The sequence below is a fragment of the Pipistrellus kuhlii genome, unplaced genomic scaffold (assembly GCF_014108245.1).
Source record: "Pipistrellus kuhlii isolate mPipKuh1 unplaced genomic scaffold, mPipKuh1.p scaffold_m20_p_2, whole genome shotgun sequence".
In the NCBI taxonomy this organism is placed as follows: domain Eukaryota; kingdom Metazoa; phylum Chordata; class Mammalia; order Chiroptera; family Vespertilionidae; genus Pipistrellus; species Pipistrellus kuhlii.
Window position 1 is genome coordinate 95,287,589 of NW_023425515.1, and position 20,905 is coordinate 95,308,493.

The following is a 20,905-nucleotide window of genomic DNA, read 5'->3' on the forward strand; positions in this document are numbered from 1 at the left end:
GGTCCCCATCTCAGCTTGGATCTACCGGTGGCTTCAGGCACTGCCTCCTGCTGCCTGTCCATGTTCCAACTCCATAGGCCGCATAGGGCCTCTACCTCCTCTGCTTGCATATGCAAATTTCCCTGCCATCTTTGCTGAGTAAATTTGCATATCATTCCTGATTGGCTATGGGCATAGCGAAGATACTGTCAATTAGCATTTTTCTCTTTTATTAGTGTAGACTAGAGGCCTGGTGCACAAAACTCATGCACTTGGGGAGGAGGGTGACCCTCAGCCCAGTCTGTGCCCTCTTGCAATCCAGGAGCTTTAGAGAAATGTTTATTCAAATCCTTAGTCAGTTTTTGGATTGGATTATTTCTTTTGTTGTTGAGTTTTGGGAGTTTTTTTTTTATTTTGGATATTCAAGCATTTTTAGATACAATATTTGTGAACATTTTCTCTCATTTTGTAGGTTGCCTTTTTACTTTCTTCATAGTGGCCTTTGATGCACAAATATTTTTAATTTTTATAATATCCGACTTATCTCTTTTTTTGTTGTTGCTTGTGCTTTTAGTCTCATATATAAAAATCTTTAATCAAATCCAAGTGTTTGAAAATTTAAACCTATGTTTTCTTCTTAAAATTCTTATATTTAGATCACTGATTTATTTTGAGTTATTTTTGTACATGGTATGAGATAGTGGTCCAAATTACTCTTTGCATGTAGAAACCCAGTTGTCTCAGTACTATCTGTTAAAGAGGCTATTCTTCCCATGTCAAATAGACTTAGTGTCTTTGTTGAAATCAATTAGCCATAAATGAATGTGTTTATTTTTGGACTCTTAATTCTGTTCCATTGGTCTATATGTCTCTCTGTCAGTACACCTTTTTTATTACTATATATTTGTAGTAATGGACCACTTAGATTCCATATAAATTTAAGAATCAGTTGTTCTGTTTTTGCAAAAGAGGCTATTGGAATTTTGATAAAAGTTGCATTGAATCTATAGATTTCTTTGGGTAGTATGGAAATATTAACAATTCTAAATTTTTCTAAAAAATGAGTATATGATGAATTTCTGTTTAATTCATATCTTTCTGCAGTGTTTTATAATTTGCAGCATTCAGGTATTTTACCTCCTTGATTAAATTTATTCTTAGGTATTTTATTCTTTAAATTCTCTTGTAAATAAAATTGTTTTCTTAATGTACTTTTCAAATTGTCTGTGTTGGTGTATAGAAACACAACTGATATTTATGTGTTGATCTTATATCCTCAGTAGTTTCCTTGGGATTTTTCATATATAGGATTATTTCATCTGTAAACAGAGAACAATTATGCCTTTCCAATTTGGATACCTTTATTTCTCTTTAATATCTAACTGCAATGGCTAGAATTTCCAGTATAATGATTAATAATAGTAGATGAAGCAGGCATCCTTATTTTATTTTTTATCTTAAGAGGGGAGCTTTTAGTATTTCACAATTGAGCATGATGTTAGCTGTTGGTTTTTCTTTAAAAATATATTTTAATTGATTTCAGAGAAGAAGGTAGAGGGAGAGAGAAATAGAAACATCAATGATGAGAATAATTGATCACTGCCTCCAGCATGCCCCCAACTGGGGTCTGAGCCCATAATTCGGGCATGTGCCCTGACAGGGGAGTGAATTGTGACCTCCTGGTTCGTAGATTGACTCTCAACCACTGAGCCACAATGCCTGGACAACTATGGGTTTTTCATAAATGTTATTTATCATGTTGAGAAACTACTATTCCTTGTAATGTTATACTTTTTTTCTTTTAATCATTACATATTTTAAAGAACTTAAGAAGAAAAAAATAGTCTATTGTATTAATACAAATATTTAACACTTTTGCTGTTGTTCCTTTATTTCTGAAGTTACAATTTTTCCACTATTATAATTTCCTTTCTATCTGAAGAATTTACTTTAGCACTCTTTTTTTTTAAGACAGATTTTTTTCCTTAGGTCTCCTTCACCTGAGAATGTGCTTATCTAGGTTTTATTCCTCAATGATATAGTTTTTAAATATCTGAATATTATATTCTGGTTTGACAGTTCTTTCCTTTCAAAACTAAAACTGTTGTTCAATACCCATGGTTCCTGATGAGCAATCCATTTTCATTCAAACCATGGTTCTCTATTTTTTTATATCTATCTTTAAGATTTACTTGTCTTTAATTTTCAGATATTTGATTATGATATTTCTAGGTATGAATTTCTTTTGTTTATTCTTTTTATTATTAACTGAGCTTCTTGGATTTGCAATTTTATGCAAATAACAAATTAGGTAAGTTTTCAGCCATTATTTTTCAATTATTTTATCTGTGCATTGTTTTCTCCTTTCCTCTAGAACTCTGACTACATAAACATTAGAGCTATTGATGTTTTCTGACAGATCCATCAGTCTCTGTATAATATTTTTCTATTTTGCTACAGAATGGAAATTGCTATGAAAATATCTTTAATTCATTGACTCCTTTGCTTTCTTTATTTAGCTATTGAGTAATTCCAAGGAAATATTTATTTCAGTTATTGTGAATTTTTGTTTTAAAAATTTTTATTTGGGGCTTTTTCAAATCATTGGTTTCTTTGAAACTATTGCATTTCTATCTTTTTAAAATAATGTTAACCTTTACTTCCTGAAACTTGGTTATAATAGCTCCTTTAAAATCTTTGTAATATATATCGCTTCTCAGCCTTTTGGCTAAGATCAAGTGTAGTATCTGTTCTTATCAGTTTAAAATCTTTGTAATATAATCCCAACATCTGCATCATTTCAGAATTGACATCTATTGGTTTTCTATTGTTTTATAGGTTATTGAGATTTTTCTGGTTTTCATATGCTAACTAATTTTGAATTGTATCCTTGAAATCTGCTTATTATGTTTTGAGATTTTGGGTCCTATTTAACTCCTATGGATATTGTCAGTGTGTATGTGTGTACTGCACACAATTTATCAGTTAATAGATCTGGCTAAGTAGTAGCTGAAAGTAACAAACTACCTACTGGTCTATTGTTCTAAGTGGGTCAATTTTTAGGATGTAGTGCTAATTGGCTCCGTTCTGTGTGTACACTATCCAGAGGTCAGTTTGAAACTTTTGGGGTAGTCTACCAACAGTTCAGTTCTCAGAGCATTTGGTATACTATTTAGAGTCACATTCATGATTAGGTTACACACTACTTTATAGGATCACTTTCTTGAATTTTCAGTCTCTCTGAAACTTTCTGGCTCCTAGAGGCCCCCACTATTTTCTTCTGCCTAGAAAGCTAGGGCTTTAACTATCCCAGTCTGCTATATTCTTCCCACAATTATGCCTAACTCTGGGCCTAGTTAGCAGGACTATAGAGAGAAAAAAAGGAGAATTGAGATACTCCCCCACATTTTCAGACCATAGTTTCTCCTGCTAATATGGAAGGTTTCCTTTCCCTCAGAATTTAGGTTCCTGCCCAGATGCTGCTGCCCAGCCCTGCCACCTCAGCCCTGCCATGGATTCGCCTTGGAGTAGGATGGAGGAAATAGAAAAAAAAAATTTGAGAACAGTGTATTTTTCCACTATTACCCCACGGGCTTACTTCCCTGATGTTCAGACCAGAAATGAAGTTCTTCTCTTGTAGCCTTTTCTGCTCCTATCCAGTTCCTAAGTTCCTTTTCACTCCTAAGAGAAAACAAGAGACTCATTCCCATGCGGTCTTACTTTGTGTTCTGGTTTCCATTTCTCATTCTACTTATCATTTAACTTTTCTGCCTTCATATAGCTGTTTAATGCATTTAGTTCTATTCTGTAAGAGAGACAGAATATGTTTAGTTTTATCTGAGCACCAGAACATTAATTGCATATTAAAAAGTGTATATTAAAATAGATGAGTTTTTATTTTTATTTCTCTCTCTCTCTCTCTCTCTCTCTCTCTCTCTCTCTCTCTCTCTCTCTCTCTCTTTTAGGTTTACATTTTCTAAACCATTCTAGGCAACTGGCACAATTTATTTTTGAAAAAATTGTGTTCCTATAGAACAACATCCAGGCCTTCTATTGATATTTAATTTCATGCTTTAATTATCTTCCCATCAAGAATCACTTTTTTTATTATATATATTTTATTGATTTTTTACAGAGAGGAAGGGAGAGGGACAGAGAGCTAGAAACATCGATGAGACAGAAACATTGATCACCTTCCTCCTGCACACCCCTCACTGGGGATGTGCCTGCAACCAACACATGTGCCCTTGACCGGAATCAAACCTGGGACCCTTGAGTCTGCAGGCCGACCCTCTATCCACTGAGCCAAACCGGTTTCGGCAAGAATCACTTTTTTTTTTTTTTTATTTATTTTTTTTTTTTTATTATTATTCTACCAGCCAGCTCCACCTGTGGTCCATGCTGGGCAGAACCAAAGTGTAGGTATTGAGGTTGACCAGAAGTTTCAGGCCTATCAGAAGAGTGACTTCATTATGAAACTGAAGTGAAAACCATTGAAGCTATAAAAGTTCTTTGCATATACTTCTTAATGTCTTTTTTTAACCAGTTATATAACAAAGATATTGAACAAGATAGTAGACAAGTTTTTAAATGTTTAGATTCTTTTTGTGATCCCTTTCTTATTTCTGATGATTCATGAAAAGTTTTGCTAGCGTAATACTCAGAAAAATATGAAGTGTTCATATATTTAGACAATAGTTTCCTGTTTTGCCTTTTCAAATATCTTTGCCTTGGTGGAGCCCTTTGTTAAGATGTACTTAATCCATATCTGGAAACAACAAAGCTTATCTATAAGGATAAAAGGAATTCTCAAACCAAGAAAATAAAAACTGACCTCTTACATTTTTCAAGTTACACCATATGATTCTGTTATGTTCAACAGTCATGAACAGTGATTTTCATAATTTATTGTGGATCCTATAAAGTGTCATGTTCACATTTTATACTGCTGTTATAGTGTGAGGGAAGTGTCTTAATAATAATCTTTCAGGTTACCTATATTTAGTATTTTTATTTATGATTTTTAAATTTTAATACAGATTTATATATACAATATTTTTACTTGAATAAAAAGTTAATTCAAGTAAAATTAAAAGATACCACTTAAAACAGAAGCAAACAAATGCCACGATGCCTTTCTTTAAATTTGTCTGGAAAATTGGCATAGGTCAATTCCATCTCTAGTACAATCTATACCACCATATTTGCAGAATTTTTATAAAAAGTTACAAAAAACTAAAATTCTAGTTCATATTTGTTACATTAAGATTGAAGTGAGTCCTCAATTTTCCATGTATTTTATTTTAGAAGCTAACTAATTTTGGATTGAAACTGTGTCAGGAAACTAAATATCTTTACCACTGGTCATTAATATTTATTTGGGTCTTTTTGATGAGCAGGGTGCAAGGGTGATTTCTTTCCCAGGTTCCTGTCCAGTTGGATTCAAAGAATAAGCCATGGACAAAAGGTGGTAAGTGAGAAGTACAGAAACTATATTGCAAGCAGATACTGTCTCTAAAATTCTAATTCTAAGACTATGTATCTTCTGGCAGGGAGAAACAGAGGGATCCCCTAAAGAGGGTGGCCACTGTTCTCTTTGTCTTGAGACATTATAATATTCTGGAGACCCTTTTTCTTAATCTAGGACCCCCATTCTACATAGTACCAGTTTCAAAGGCCAAATTTCACATGATCTCCTCCCTCTTTCTTTTCCCTTATTTTGTACCATTCCTCTGTCCTTTGTGAAAATATTTCCTTTTTCCTGATATAATTGTTCTTTATCCTCTGTGAATGTATGTCTTTCTGTCCTCTTATCCTGTGTAAGTTCTCTATCCTTTATATATCCATTTTATCAGTTCAGGTTTGAATTGCTTTTGGTCTACCTTATTGCTTTCTCCCAGTTGCCCTGGCTGGAGATATTTTATTACCTCTTATAACTTTCTCAGCTGCTCAGGTCAGGGCTGCTTTCGACCTAACTGATGGCTGCTTTAATTGTTCAGTCCAAGATGTCTCTCCTCTTTGGATCCTCTCCATGATTAAGCTAGCTAACTCATCAATATGAATTGTTAGCTTTTAAAATTTTAGTTTTAGTTCATTATATTTCTTCATTGTATATTTATATATCAAAGGCTGTGAAAGAATAAAAACACTTCTTTTTTATTTCACTTAAACTTTAGTCCATTTTCTTTAGCTTTATCAATAGCATGTTTTCTAAGTAAGAAGTTGTGATATAGATACTTATCAGACTTTGACATTGTTAACAACAAAAAACAAAACAAAGCAAAACAAAAAAACCATTGAAACCTGTAAAGAATTTTTGTGAGTTTATTTGAGCCAAACTGTCTACATATGCCGGAAAGCAGAACCTCAATGAATTGAGATAATGCTCTGGAGAATATAGGGTTACATCTATATTTATACATTGCAATCAAAGGAAAGGGACATAGGTGAGTTACATGAAATTCATTGGTGATAGATTAGGAAGGTGGGACAGAGCAAAGTGGGGAAACCTCTAGAATAGGGATAAAAGTGAAATTATGGACATGTGATTCTCTTACAGAGATGGATACAGGATACTTTAACGTAATTAACAGTTGACAATTAACTTGATAACTACAACAATGAGGGAACGTCCAGGTTCCATTTGTTGTGCCTGAGGGATCCTGGGTAAGAAGGAAGTTACCAGACATCTCATCTTAGAGCAAAAGGCAAATGGACTCAGTAAAGATCTAAGTTGATCTTTGTCAGTGAAAATATCAGCCTAGGACATGACTACCCACTGTAACATGTTTGTATTAAATATTTAATTTTCAAACCATCTTTTGTGGTTATTTTAGGTCTATGAGTTTGCAAGACTGCCACTGAGGCCTCCTCTGAGCTTGTCAGGTTAGCACGTGGCACCTTTTGTCCATAACATTTTAATTGACTTTATCAATTTAAATAAAAATTCCTGAATATGTATATTCACATTTAAGAACAATGACAAGATGAAAGGGGAATTTCAATGACTCTCCCTTTCATTATGTTACTGTTATAATTAGCTAGTTATTAATAATAGGAAAGAAGCAAAAGGGAGACAAGACATTAAAAGCACAATCATTTGAGGAGCTTCACCAGAAAGCTGCAACTTTACATACCCCAGGATACCACTAGCCCATTTCCTAAGGATTACTGGGTGATGGGTGCATGTGAAGTCAGGGTGACATAGGTAAGGTGCCTGTCATCAAAACTGGAAACAAAAATCATTGGCCAGAGGAGGCAGAGCCACTGCAAGTCCATGAAAATTTGGGAATACATAATCCCCCTCAAAAAAGGAGCTCCCTCTCATTTCTTGTGTGGCTCCTGGCTGTCTGATTTTTCTCTGTTTGCCAATGTTCCCTCCATAGCCATGTGGCCCTGTGGATCTGCATGCAATGGACTTATGTACTGGAACTTGAAACACAAACTAAGCTATCCTGCAGAGACATGGAACAAAAACTCTGGGCAGTGACTTTAATTCTAGGCCTATTAAAAATACAGCTTGACTTTTTCCTTGGCAGACTGAAGGAAGAAGAAACCTTGGAAACTCAGGATTCTACAGAAATAAAGCTTTCCATAATATCTCATCCTCCCATGGGAGTCTCAGAAAATTCATTTTCTCAAGATACTGAAACAGAATTTTTGGACTGGAACCCAGATTCTTTGTCCACCAGAATCAAAGAATGAATCTACGACAGAAAGTGGTATAGCAAAGGTAGATATTTATTGAAGAACAAGTACAGACTCTCACATAGGGAGGAGGAAGAGTCCCATAGAAGGGACTTCCAAGTAGGGAGGGGGAAAAGGGTCTCACTCAGTTCCCTTTCCCTATGGCTTATAAAGGCTGCAGATCCTGGTGCCTTGATATCCCCTTATTGGTCACTATTCCCTTGGGGTGGCTACTATAGTAACTCCTGGGCTCAAAGATTGAATCTCACATGGGACAAGTGAGGTTCTCCCCTCCTCCCTCATTATTATTATTATTATTATTATTATTATTATTATTATTATTTTCTTCGGGCTTAATCTCCTTCTGGATGAAGAGCTTTCTTTATTTTGTAAATATAGACCTTTTGCTATTCCCAGCTCCCTCATTCTATGGAATTGTACCTGCTTCAGTTTTTCAACTTCCCCTATTTTATGGAAATACTAGAGGCATGGTGCATGATTTGTGCAAGGGGTTGGGGGGCTGTCCCTCAGCCCAACCTGCACAGTTTTCCAATCTGGGACCCCACGAGGAATATCCAATTGCCCTTTTAGACCCGATCCCAGTGGGATCAGGCCAGTGGGACATTTCAGGACTGCTGGCAGTCGGACATTCCAGGACTGCTGGCTTCCAACTGCTTGTCTGCCTGCCTTCCTGATTGCCCCTAACCACTTCTGCCTGCCAGCCTGGTCACCTCCTAACCATTCCCATGCCAGCCTGATTAATGTCTAACTGTTCCCTTGCCAGCCTGTTTGCTCCCAACTTCCATCCTCTGCCAACCTGATCACCCCTAACTGCCCTCCCCTGCAGGATTGATCGCCCCCAACTGCCCTTTCTTGCAGGCCTGGTCCCTCTCAACTGCCCTCCCTTGCAAGCCTAGTGCCTCCCAACTGCCCTCCTTTGCTGGCCATCTTGTGATGTCCATTTTGTGTCCACATGGGGGTAGGATTTTTGACCACATGGGGGCAGCTATCTTATGTGTTGGAGTGATGGTCAAATTGCATATTACTCTTTTATTAGATAGGATAGAGACAAAGGACACTGTGGCACTATAGATGTGAGGAAGGGATGCATCCCAGGAGGACAAGCAAGCCAGCCTTCTCATAAACAACTTCTTGTTTAGATGCTTACAGCAGAGGCACTGCCATCTCTGGCAGGTGGATCTGGGTCCGGATCTGCTCACCTGATTCGGCAAATCCTATTTTAACCCTTCTCATCCCCACTGGATCGCACTCAGAAGACATGAATTCACTTTTTGAGTCTGTGTGTGTGTGTGTGTGTGTGTGTGTGTGTGTGTGCTGGAGTTGGGGGAGGGCCATAGTTGGAAGAGGCATGAAGGTAGGAACCTTCTGACCTAATGATATAGAGGCCTAGTGCATGGGTTGGGGCCAGCTGGTTTGCCCTGATGGGTGTCTTGGATCAAGGTAGGGTTCCCTTGGAGCATAGGGTGGCCTGAGCAAGGCGCCTGTAGTGGTTTGCAAGCCAGCCACAGCCCCTGGCAACCCAAGCAGAGGCCCTGATATCTGGAATTTCTTTACCTTCTATAATTGAAACTTTGTAGCCGGGAGTGGAGGCTAAGGCTGGCTAGGGCAAGCAGATAGCTTGGCTTCTTCCATTGCCTGGGAAAGCCACGCCTCCCTTCTTTCTGTGGGCGTAGCCATATTGGTTGAGTTTATTTGCATACTTGTTCTGATTAGCTGGTGAGTGTGGCTGGTGGGTGTAGTGGAGTGATGGTTAATTTGCATATCACACTTTTATTAGACAGGATTTATTAGATAGTATACCTTCTGCTGCTCTGTAGCCCTGTGCTTTCTCCATGGTCCCTTTAATTTCTAAAATTTCCTAAATCTGTCCTATTTTACCCCAAAAATTTCAGTCCCCCCTCTGATTAGGAAACCCCAACTGCCACTGGGGACAATGGATGCCTAATATTTCTGACTCTTCTTGCTGGCTAAGGGGTAGTTGTTTGGGGGCGGCAGTCAGGGTCCCATCAGAAATGGGCTACTAAGGGTTCACTGGTGCAGTGGCCTTCATCTGCAGTTTCACGCAGAGGATCATTTGGAGTTCTAGGGCTTCTGAATGGGAGGATATGAAACCTAACAAGGAATGGTTAAAGATGAGTAATAATAAAATAGTATAAACTGAGGTCTGAGGAAGTGATTTTGTAGGTTGTAGTGGTGGCATAAGTTGTAAAGAGATGTGGGAGATGTACATCTACTTGAGATTATTTGACTCTGAATTGGGCTGCTTATAATATACTTAGTAGTGTTTCAGTTTCTCCCTGACTCTGAAAAGGATGCGGGGAGGTCTACCATACATGATATCAAAAAGAAAGGGGGAACTCCTTCTGGTAGAGGGTACACCTGGCCCATAAGAGGGCAAAGGGCAGGTGGTTGGTCCAGTTTTCACCGGTTTCTAGGAAAAATTAGTTAAAGTACTTTTTATAGTCCTGCTCATGCCTGTCCTAAGGCTTGAGCTATACTTTGAGATACCTTGACTACAAAGGCAAGGCTGTTTTCTAATCCTATGTTTACTGGCAGCCCAGATATATGTATAATCTCCTGGAGTAATTTCTTGACTATTATAGAGGCAGTTTCTGTCCTAGTGGGGTATAATTCAACACAGCCTGAGAAGGTGTCTATGAGAACTAGCATGTACTTGTACCCTGATGCTGGTGGCTTAATCTCTGTGAAATCTACCTCCCAATGCTCTCCTAGAGAATTTCCTTGAGCCCAAATTCCCAGGTGGACATCTTACCTTGCTTAGCATTTACCTGTGCACAGGCAGTACTTCTAGTGACTATGCTTTTAATTTTCTTATATAAGCTTGATATATAGTACCTGCCTTGCAGAAGTTCAGAAGTCTTGATGATGCCTATATGGGTAGCCTGGTATAACTGGGCAACTAATATCTTACCTAGAGCCTCTGAGACCAACAGTCTGTCATCTGGTAGGGTCCACCAACCATCTGGTCCTTTGATGGCTTGCTTCTGTTCTATGATTTTCTCTTCTTGTTTGGTGTAAGAGGGGCGTCTGCGGTAGGTTGGGGTCCCGCAGGGTTACTAAGACTTGTAAAGGCCCCACTAGTTTTTGAGCAGCTTCCTTAGCAGTTTGGTCTGTGGCTCTATTTCCTCTGGCTTCAGTTGTCTCCCCTTTCTGATGCCCTTTACAGTGTATTGTTGCAACTTCCCTTTGGAGCCAGATAACCTCTAATAAGGCTAAAATCTCTTCCTTATTTTTAATGTCCTTTCTGGCTAAAAATAACCATCTTTTCCAATGTATGACACTGTGTCCCCATCAAAGGGCATAGATTAAGGCCAAAAGTTTAGCTTTCTATACTGATGTCCCCTGTTCAGAGACTGTGCCCCAATGATGTGGTCCAGGGTGACTACCACTGCTCCTGCATATCAGATCCTGAACATAAGTGCTTCCATCCATGAACAGTACCTTGTCTGATGATGATAGCGGGGCATCTATCAGGTCTGGGAGAGCTGGATTGACGTCTTCTTAGAGGTAATGGTCCCATTGGCTCTGTCAAGACTGAATAGGCTGCCCCAGTGTCCACCAGGAAACTAACAGGTTTTCCCCACACTTGTAAGGTTACCCTGGGGGCTTAATGGAAAGGAGCCCTGGCCCTGTCAGTCCTCTTCCTTTAAGTCCACTTCCTTGGAGTCTGAGTCTCCCCTTTTGCTTTCCTAGCTAACCTGCCAGGACATTCTCTCTTGCAGTGCCCCTGCTTCCTACAATAGGCATACTAATTCCTTCCTATTTGCTGCTGGGCTTTTCCTTCTTTAAATCCTTTCTCTGTTCCCCTTCCCATCACATGCACAACTGTCACAAAAACCTTCATAATTTCAAATTAGCCTTCAAACCTTCTATGTCCTTCAAAAATGCATAACCATGCCTCAAACCTTCCATTATTTTAAAATATTTAGAAAAGGCAGAGGAAGCAAGCCCAGCATCCTGTTCCCAGGTCTCCAGCAGCTTGAAATTCAAGCTTCCACATTCTTCCTACAGATAAAAGATCTCAGTTTCTGATAAGCCTGAAAAGGGGAATGGGGGAATGTCTAGCTGCCATCTTTAAGCCCCCTAACAGAACACACCATAGTAAAAAGTGTCCAAGGAGTTGCCAGGGGGTTTTGGGTCTCATTGGGGTGCAGGGGGTTACAAGGAAATTTCCCTCCTAGCTGCTGCCTCCAACTACTCAAAACAACCACTGGATGGGATGGACACCGGGTGGGGGGTGGACGGAGGCAGAGAGCCTGGAGCAGTGCAGGTCCCAGGGGGTGAAGAAGGTGTTCCCACCGAGGCATTTTCATCTGTTCCCACTGGGAAAAGTGCTTGCCTCCTGCCAGCAAAGGTAGCGTGGGGGGAACCCATGACCCTTACACTGCAGTCATACTTCCTGACCTCTCTGAAAAGTCTGTCTGCTTGATTTTAAAACTAATAACTTAAGGGCTGCCACGCACATGCAAGGACCACTCTTCTTCTTCTTCTAGAGGTTTTACATTGTATTGTAACCATTAATCACATTAAACTCAAATGGCCAGTTGAGACAAACACTTCTGAGACCTTTCCTCCACCACTGATTAAGACTGGGTGGCGGCGGATGTCAGAAATAATATTCATTTAGTTTTCTGAGCTTTCTGGGCAGACTTGGTGACTTTGCCAGCTCTGGCTTCCTTCTTGTAAATAGTTAACTTTAGAATTTGGTCCCTGCTTTAAACCTCTTTGAACCACAATTGTTACAATTTTATACCTTCAAATTAATAAACATAGAAAGAGATTTTGTTAGGTGGGCCGATTCCCCCTCTGACAGAGCAAGCACCCCTGGGAAAAAGGAATTCCAGTCACCACTTGGAGGTTTGCTGTCTGTTAGAGCATTCAGCCTTAAATAAATTAAACATTTTTTTTCTTCTTCTCACAGACTTCCACTCTTACATGAACAAATAATTATATCCAGGCAGACAAACAAAATATCAAACAAACATCTGTACTTATACCCTTTCAGTGAACAAGTGCTCTTAGTCTTGGGAACTGAACAGATAACAGGAACACTGCCCAATTCCCCTGCTGGGGGCCTAACAAGAACAGACGTGGGGGCCTCCCTTTCCCACATTTCAGGACCAATGTTTCAGCAAAACAGAAATGGCACTCAGGTTGGACAAAGGAAACAAGACTAATAGATGCAACAAACAGATAAATGCCCCATCATTCAGCCTTGGGAGTTTCTTGGGAGCTAGGTCTGCCTCCCATAATAAGGGTGGGACCTGAGGGGCTGGAAGGGCATGCAAACTCCACCCCCGCCAGCCCGATTTTTCTGGCTCCGCTGCCACCACTGCCACAGGACTGGTGTGTGTGAAGAAAAAATAAATTAAAACTACTCCCAGAGACAGCCAAGCACTGGAGAGGTAAGTCATCCTGACTCAGACATTGACCTGGGAAAAAGAGTGCTTAATCAGGGAGGGACAGGTTACACATAAATGGTTATTTCCGGAGAGGCAAAACCCTGCAAGGAATCTTGATAAAAAGCTCAGTAATATAGTCACACAGTCAAAGGTTAAACAGGAAGGGAAAAACCACTCAATGTCCTCCAAGAGGAGTTCAACAAACTGACAAATCCTTGACAAATCAAAACTCAACAAATAATACACAGAGGGCTGAAACATGAGACAAAAACAACCAGAAACCAGGAGTGACCACTGACATCTTAGGGCACTTCTAGGATGGGGAAGTCCCGGCTGTGTTCAGCCCTTCCCACCATCCCCAGATGACTGGTCTACCAGTAAACCAGGACTCACCTCCAGGATGGTTTCCAGAACTATGAGACAAAATTTTTTTGGGGGATGTGCCAATGTTCCCTGTCCACTCACTGGATCCAAAAGGGAAGTTCTCTGAGGTCATAGGAAGTTGCAGGGTGCACCCACCCTAGAGACCCTTCAGTCTCCACGACCAGCCCAGGGGAGATTGGCATCTCTTGGCATCTGGACCAGCGCCCACTACTGGCAGATCTCGCTGGGGCCTCCAAATGTAGTGTAACCCCCATCTTACAAAGAATGCCTCAAAAAAGTCTAATTATGGAGTCATTTATTAATGGCTAGTGGCATAAGAGGGTCCAAAGCTCTAATCTCACAACCCTGAATAGCTTGCCACATCTGGCTTATACTGACAGAATATTACAAAAGTATCGATTACATCTTTGGGTCTGGAATGAAGGACCTGTTTCAAGAAAAAGCATTTTTACAGAAGCAGAATTTGAGCAACTTAGTTATCTACGATTCACTGAGTCAACAGAAACACATTATCTGGGACCAACCACCTGGACAATTTAGGATAATTGTGCTGTCCAGATTCTGGGATCACTGAGTCAACAGAAATGCACTATCTGTAGCTAATTTGTGCTCTTCTGATTCCGGGACCACTGAGTCAACCAAAACTCAGTTATCTGTAGTTATTGAGACAATTTAGAATAATTAAACTGTCTTGGATCCCAGGAATGTGCTTTGCTGACCAGTGAGAACACAATCAATGGGATATTCAAACCATCATCAAGGGAGTATTGGGATATCATACATAAGTTCAGAAAATCAAAATAACTTTTAAATGAGTACAGAACCCAAAACAGCAAGGTTAAAATATTAAATAGCAATTTTTACCCAAGTATGGTTGCTACCTTACTTCAGAAGTTAGGGATATGGGGAGCCAGGATGGCTTGAGAAATTTACTATACCAGGGTTACAGAGACAGGTTATAAGTTGGAGTATCTTGTGGAGTTTCTGAGTCCCAGTAAGGACAGAGAAGGTCTCCCCCTAGTACCAGCCTAGGGTTTAGATGACACTTATAAAAAGATAGAATAAGAATTGTTAAAATGAAAACATTGTTTATTTAAAAATACCAGAATATGTTACTTATCTGGCACTCATTTTCTTTCCAGGATTTATTTGGAAGAGAAGTTTCAGGTCCTTTATAGGCTTACATGAGTAGAAGTTTGGTGATCTAATTGATGGCAATGCAGTTTCATCCTCATCCTGTGCTGGCATTCAAGGCTCACTGTAGACAGATGGATTTAGGAGTTGACACTGCTGATCTGTGGGGGTGACTTAAGCCGGTGCTTATAAAAATACTTTTTGGGCTGTTTAAAGGCCTGCCTAAATAAATTAGGGTTATTCCCGAAAGCTCTGGAGCAGTATTGTCCATGTTAGCTGACAGCTGTGATTATTGGGATCTTTTAAAGTTAAATAGGAACTGTGAGTTAGAAGGCATTACGCCCAGATTTTGTGATCCCCAAGGACCACCAGGGAGGCGAGTCCACCTTTTATCCATGCTAGCATGTGCTCTGTCCCACTTACACCAACATTGGCATGGTGGAAGAGCAATAGTTTCAACAGATCAAGGAGTTTTATAGGGGTGGTGATGTCACTGCTTTGGCTGACCCTGAGTGATTGGGTGAGGGCTAGGGTCCAGTTACACAAAATGGAGGATAGCTACACTCTGCCCCACAGTACAAAATGGAGTCAAGAGTTAGCCCCACCCTGCCCTCTTATTCCCCCCCCCCCCCCTTGTCTTATGTGCATGAGTAAAAACTTTGACTCAGTCCACTTCCTTTAAGGGCATTCACTGTTCTGTTATCTAGCCTTACTTAGCCCTGGACTTTCTCACTGGCTAGTAAAAATGTTTTTACAGTTACCAAGACCCTTAATAGCACAGTTCCCATCAGTACTGTTCTCACTGAAGTCCAGTTCCCCTCCTGAAGGCATCAAGTCTCCTCCTGGCCTGTGTGGAGCCCAGGCTGGGGATCTCACAGGTGAGGCAGCTAGTTGCCAGGATCCAGGCCATTTTTCTGGTGCAGGAGCTGGGAGTCATGTAGTCAGGTCTGTGTGCCGTCTACTTCAATAGCCATGGGCGTGCTCAGGATACAGTGTAGTGTCCCTTTGAGTCCTTGGGCAGTGAATTTCTTTACCCACACTGAGTTCCTGGGCTACAGGGTCTATGGTGGGCACTGACAGTGTATCTGGAACAAGCAAACTGCAGAGCCTGTAATGACTTGAGCAAGGGAATGGTTATGAATTAAAGCTTTCAGTTTCTCTCTGACCCTGGGAAGGATAGAGGGAGGTTTACCATACATAATCCCAAAAAGGGGGGTGGGCATCCCAGTAGGGGGTACACCTGGCCCATAAGAGGGTGAAGAGCAGGAGGTTGGTCCAATTTTCACCAGTTCTAGGACATATTTAATTAAACTCCTTTTCAGAGTCCTTCTCATGCCTGTCCTAAGGCTTGAGCTATACTTTGAGATACCTTGGCTACAAAGGTTGGGCTGCTATCTGATCCTATGACTACTGGCAGCCTTAATCTAGGTATAATCTCCTGGAGTAATTTCTTGACTACTATAGAGGCAGTTTCTGTCCTAGTGGGGTATTCTTCAACCTAATCTGAAGTGTCTACAAAAACTAGACCTTAATGCTGATGGCTTAATCTCTGAAATCCACCTACCAATGCTCTCCTGGGGAAGTTCCCTGGGACCAGAATTCCCAGGGGGACCCTCTTACCTTGCTTAGCATTTACCTGTGCACAGACAGTACTTATAGCAAGCTTGGTAGTATCTGCCTCACAGAAGTTCAGAAGTCTTGGTGACATCTAAGTGGGTAACCTGGTGTCATTGGGCAACTAACGTCTGACCTAGAGCCTCTGGGACCAACAGTCTGTCATCTGGAGGGTCCTCCAACCATCTGGTACTTTGATGGCTTGCTTCTGTTCAGCCAACTCCTCCTTTACAGCTGCAATTGGTAACCCTCTTTCACTATGGATGGCACAGTGTCCTCATCAAAGGGCCTGGATTAAGGCCAAAAGTTCAGGAATTGTGCCCAAATAGTGTGGTCCAGGGTGACTACTGCTGCCTCTGCAAACAGTACCTCTCTGGTGATGATGGCAGCACTGCATCACCTCCATGCAGCCATGAATGGGCTCCTCTGGACCATCATCCAGAAGCAGGCTGGCAGGGTTGACGGCCAGTGTAGCTCCTGGCCCAGAGTCTACTTATCTGCCTCCTTCATCAGCAATGCGGTGGTGGCCACTGCCCGGAGGCACGCTGGCCTCCCTGCCGCCACAGGGTCCAGTCTCTTAGACAGATAGGCAACAGGTATCTTCCAGGAACCTAGAGTCTGAGTGAGAACCCCTTTGGCAACGCCCCTTACCTCACTCATGTAGAGGTGGAAGGGCTTCACGACGTCTGGCAAGGCTAGGGCAGGTGCTGAGATGAGAGCCTTCTTTAGCTCCTCAAAGGCCCATTGTTCAATTTCGGTCCAGTTCAGCAGCTGCATTCCCCCATTACATGTTCCTTCCGAGGTCTACAGTCCTTCTTGATGTCCAAGGAAAACAAGCAGTTTGTCCAGTGGCTCTCTGGACTGATGTACGGGTCCCATTGGTTCTGTCAAGACTGAATAGCTGCCCCAGTGTCCACCAGGAAACTAACAGGTTTGCCTCTCACTTGTAAGGTTACCCTTGGGGTTTAGTGGAAAGGAGCCCTGGTTCTATCAGTCCTTTTCTACAGATAACCTGCCAGGACATTCTCTCTTTCTCTGTCCTTTCTCATCAGATGTACAACCTTTATAAAAACCTTTATAATTTTAAATTAACTTTCAAATCTCCTTTCTATATCCTTCAAAAATACATAGCCATGCCTCAAATTTTATAGAAAAGGCAAAGGGAGGAGGTAACAGGTCAAGTACCCTGTTCCCAGGCCTCCAGGTGCTTGAAATTTAAAATGCTACATTTTTCCTAGAGATACAGATATCAGATTCTGATAAGCCTGAAAAAGGGGGAATGGGGGAATTTCTAACTGCACCTCTAAGCCCCCTAACAGAACTCGGTGAAAAGTGTCCAAGCAGTCGCTGGGGTTTCTTGGGTCTTATTGGGGTGCAGGGGGTACTCAAAACAACCCCTGGAGAGGATGGACACTGGGTGCTCCCACCGAGGCGTTTTCATCTGGCAGTCCACTCTGTTCCCACTGGGAAAGGCACTTGCCTCCTGCTAGTAGAGGAACCGGTGACGCCTACATTGCAATCAGACTCCCTGACCTTTCTGAAAAGCCCCTCTGCTTGAGGCTGTTTCCATCAATATTACTGATTTTAATCATTAATCACGTCAAACTTAAATGGCCAATTGAGACGAACAGTAGTTAACTTTAGAATTTGGTCCCTGCTTTTAACCTTTTGGACCACAACTGTACAAATTCATACTTTCAAATTAATAAACATAGACATACCAAACAAGTAATACATCTTGAAATCTTAATTATTTACTCTAGGAATTTCGTTACCACAGTTATATAACTTCTCCCAATTTAATTTATACTTTGAACTTTTAAAGCTGGCAAGTCAAATATATTTTGCATGGCCTAGATTAATAACACTTTACATTTCTAAGAAAAATACAAGACATAATCAATTAAGAGCTTCAATTCTGTACTCTAGATTTTTTTATGAGGCAAATTTAAACTTTACCTTTTTATTTATATAAGCAAACTTCCAATTTTTTTTTTTTTTTTTTTTTTTTTTTTTTTTTTTTTGCCACAGGAGTCTGGAGGAAGTTTGTAGCCATTCAAATGCAAATTACTATATTCCTTAGCTTACTGGGAGAGTGGTCTTCCATATTGGATTGCCACATGTCTCTTCCTTCCCCCACATCCTGCTTACTTTGGGAGAAGTTTCAGCAACAGATTTGGCCACACATTTTTTTTTTTTTTTTAATGCTTAATAAATAAAAACAGATCTCAAAATTTTTTCTTTCTTTTTTGCTTTCTGAAGTAATAACTAGCATCCAATTTGGTCAAGATAACACCCAATTTGCAAGTCCTTTTATAATTTTTAAATAAAGCATAAGTAATCTCATTGTGGAAGAGCAGATAAACTTGCCTTCTCCTGCCACCTTTGAATTTTCCACACCAGAGGTGGTTTCAGTAGTGGAGTTTCACTTCTTATTACAGATTTTAAATTCCAAATACAAACTAAGATTTTAATTTGAACAAGAAACCACATTCTTTAAGCATATCTGAATCCCAAAACCTTCAGAGCTCCCAAGACAAACATCCAGGAACTCCCCATTAATAAACCTTTATATTTTCAAGAACAAATTTTAAAATCCAACAATTAACTTTAAATCATGTTTTTCCTCTGCCCAGGGAAACTGGGAGTAATTCACAAGTAAACTTGTCCCTTAGCTAGCGTAGCCATTCAAATGTAAATGAACACATTCTTTAAAGATTGCTGAAGACTCCCAGCCATTCATATGTAAACTTGCTACCTATTACCTCCTGGTTAGTTGCCTCAGGGTGGGAAATTTCAAAAGAACTTCTTTGGGAACTAGCTTTAATTTATCTCCCAGTTCACCTCTACCATTCTTAAAACTCATTCTGTACACATAAAAGAGTTAAGCTCAGTCCAAAACTATGTGCACTCCTTTTGAACTGGTCTTTCTGCCTTACATGAGTACAGAAATCCCTGATGCCTAAAAGATGGCAAGTATGAGGCCTCTTCTTTGCTCCCCCACCTCCTGCCTGCTCTGGGGGGAAAAGTCAGCAAATTACAAACAAGAGCAAACTGAAACCCTTACTTATACAAACATACAGGGAACACAGAAACAGACAGAGGGCCCCTAAGAACAGTCTTACCACGGCCTCATGCTGACCAGTGGTGGCCCTCCAACATTGAAAGCTAGCCACTCACTAGAACAACAAGTCTGCTGTTGGCCCTTCCGGACCTCCACACCAACACAACAACCAACAAGAAAAGGGCACCCAACATCAATGTTTCAACTTAAAACCAGACCTGGGAGAGGTTTCCACTTCTCTCGTGCCTGTGAGACATCGGCCTCATGCAGCTAACCTCATCCTGGAAGGTCAGAAAGTCTTAGGAACCCTCTGGTCTGTGGTCTTCCTGCAATGCGTCCATCTAGACCTCTTCGGGCACTATCGACACGAGGGGTTTCTTCATCCCTCCAAAGCACTCACACAAGCACACAGACACACACACACTGCGGCCAATTGGGCTCTCTGGATCAGGGTTCCTCAGGGTCTTAGGGATCCCAGATTAGCCCCCAAATAAATATTACGCCCAGATTTTGTGATATCCAAGGACCTCCAGGGAGCCAAGTCCATTGCAATTGCAGAAAGCCTGAATTCCATGCTAGCATATGCTCTGTCCCACTTATGCCGACAGAGTGGTGGAAGAGAGCAAGCTTCAACAGGTCAAGGGGTTTTATAGGGGTGGTGATATCACTGCTTTGGCTGACCCTGAGTGATTGGGTGAGGGCTAGGGTCCAGTTCCACAAAATGGAGGATAGCTCTGCCATGCCCCACAGTACAAAAATAGAGTCAGGAGTTAACCCCGCTTTGCCCTGCCTTTTCACTGTCAGCCTCCAATATAATACAAGAGACATAAAAGAGACAGAATCCATGGTTACTCACCATTCTACATGAAGGAGGTTGACTGACATATGGAGAAATCCCTGGCCGACACACCAACTGAAATGGAATTTTTGGACTGGAACTCAGATTCTTTGTCTGCCTGAGTCGAATAATGAATCCATGGACAGAAGGTGGCATAGCAAAGTTGGAGATTTATTGAAGAACATGTATAGACTCCCACATGGGAAGAGGGAAAGAGTCTCACAGAATGGACTCCCAAGTAAGGAGGGGGAAGAGGGTCCAACTGAAGTCCTTTTCCTGTGGCTTATAAAGGCTGCAGATCCTGGTGCCTTGATAGCCCCTATGATTGGTCACTATTTCCTTAGGCTGGTTACTATGTTATATTGTAAATCAGAAGATGCTTTAATCAATAAGCCAAATTTATTTGGAGTCCTGTTTGCTAGTGATAGCAGGCCTAGAGGAAAATATTGCTTCTAAAATTCTGGGACCCAATATGGTGGAAGTTTCAGCTCTTTGTTTGCCAAATTTGGAATGAGACTTCCAGACCTTCTGAAAAAAAAATTCCTGTGTACTGGGATAGGCCATGAGACCATATCTCAAGGCCTGTCCTGGTGCCAGCACTGACAACTCTGTCTGAGGCATAGTTTATGGCTTATTTGGGATGGGAGTAGTATTATTATTCCCTATTATTTAAGCAAGCAAATGTTCACAGAAGCCAGAATAGCAGGGTTAAATTTTAAACTGCAGTTTTTACCCAAGATGGAGGTTTCTATGCTTCAACTA

At 40.8% G+C, this 20,905-nt stretch overlaps 2 pseudogenes; both read left to right on the plus strand.

Moving 5' to 3' along the window:
• The first annotated feature begins 2,687 nt into the window (after nucleotides 1-2,687).
• On the plus strand, nucleotides 2,688-2,797 carry LOC118724955 (annotated as a pseudogene).
• Nucleotides 2,798-4,347: 1,550 nt separating this feature from the next.
• LOC118723006 lies at nucleotides 4,348-4,955 on the plus strand (annotated as a pseudogene).
• The last annotated feature ends 15,950 nt before the right edge of the window (nucleotides 4,956-20,905 follow it).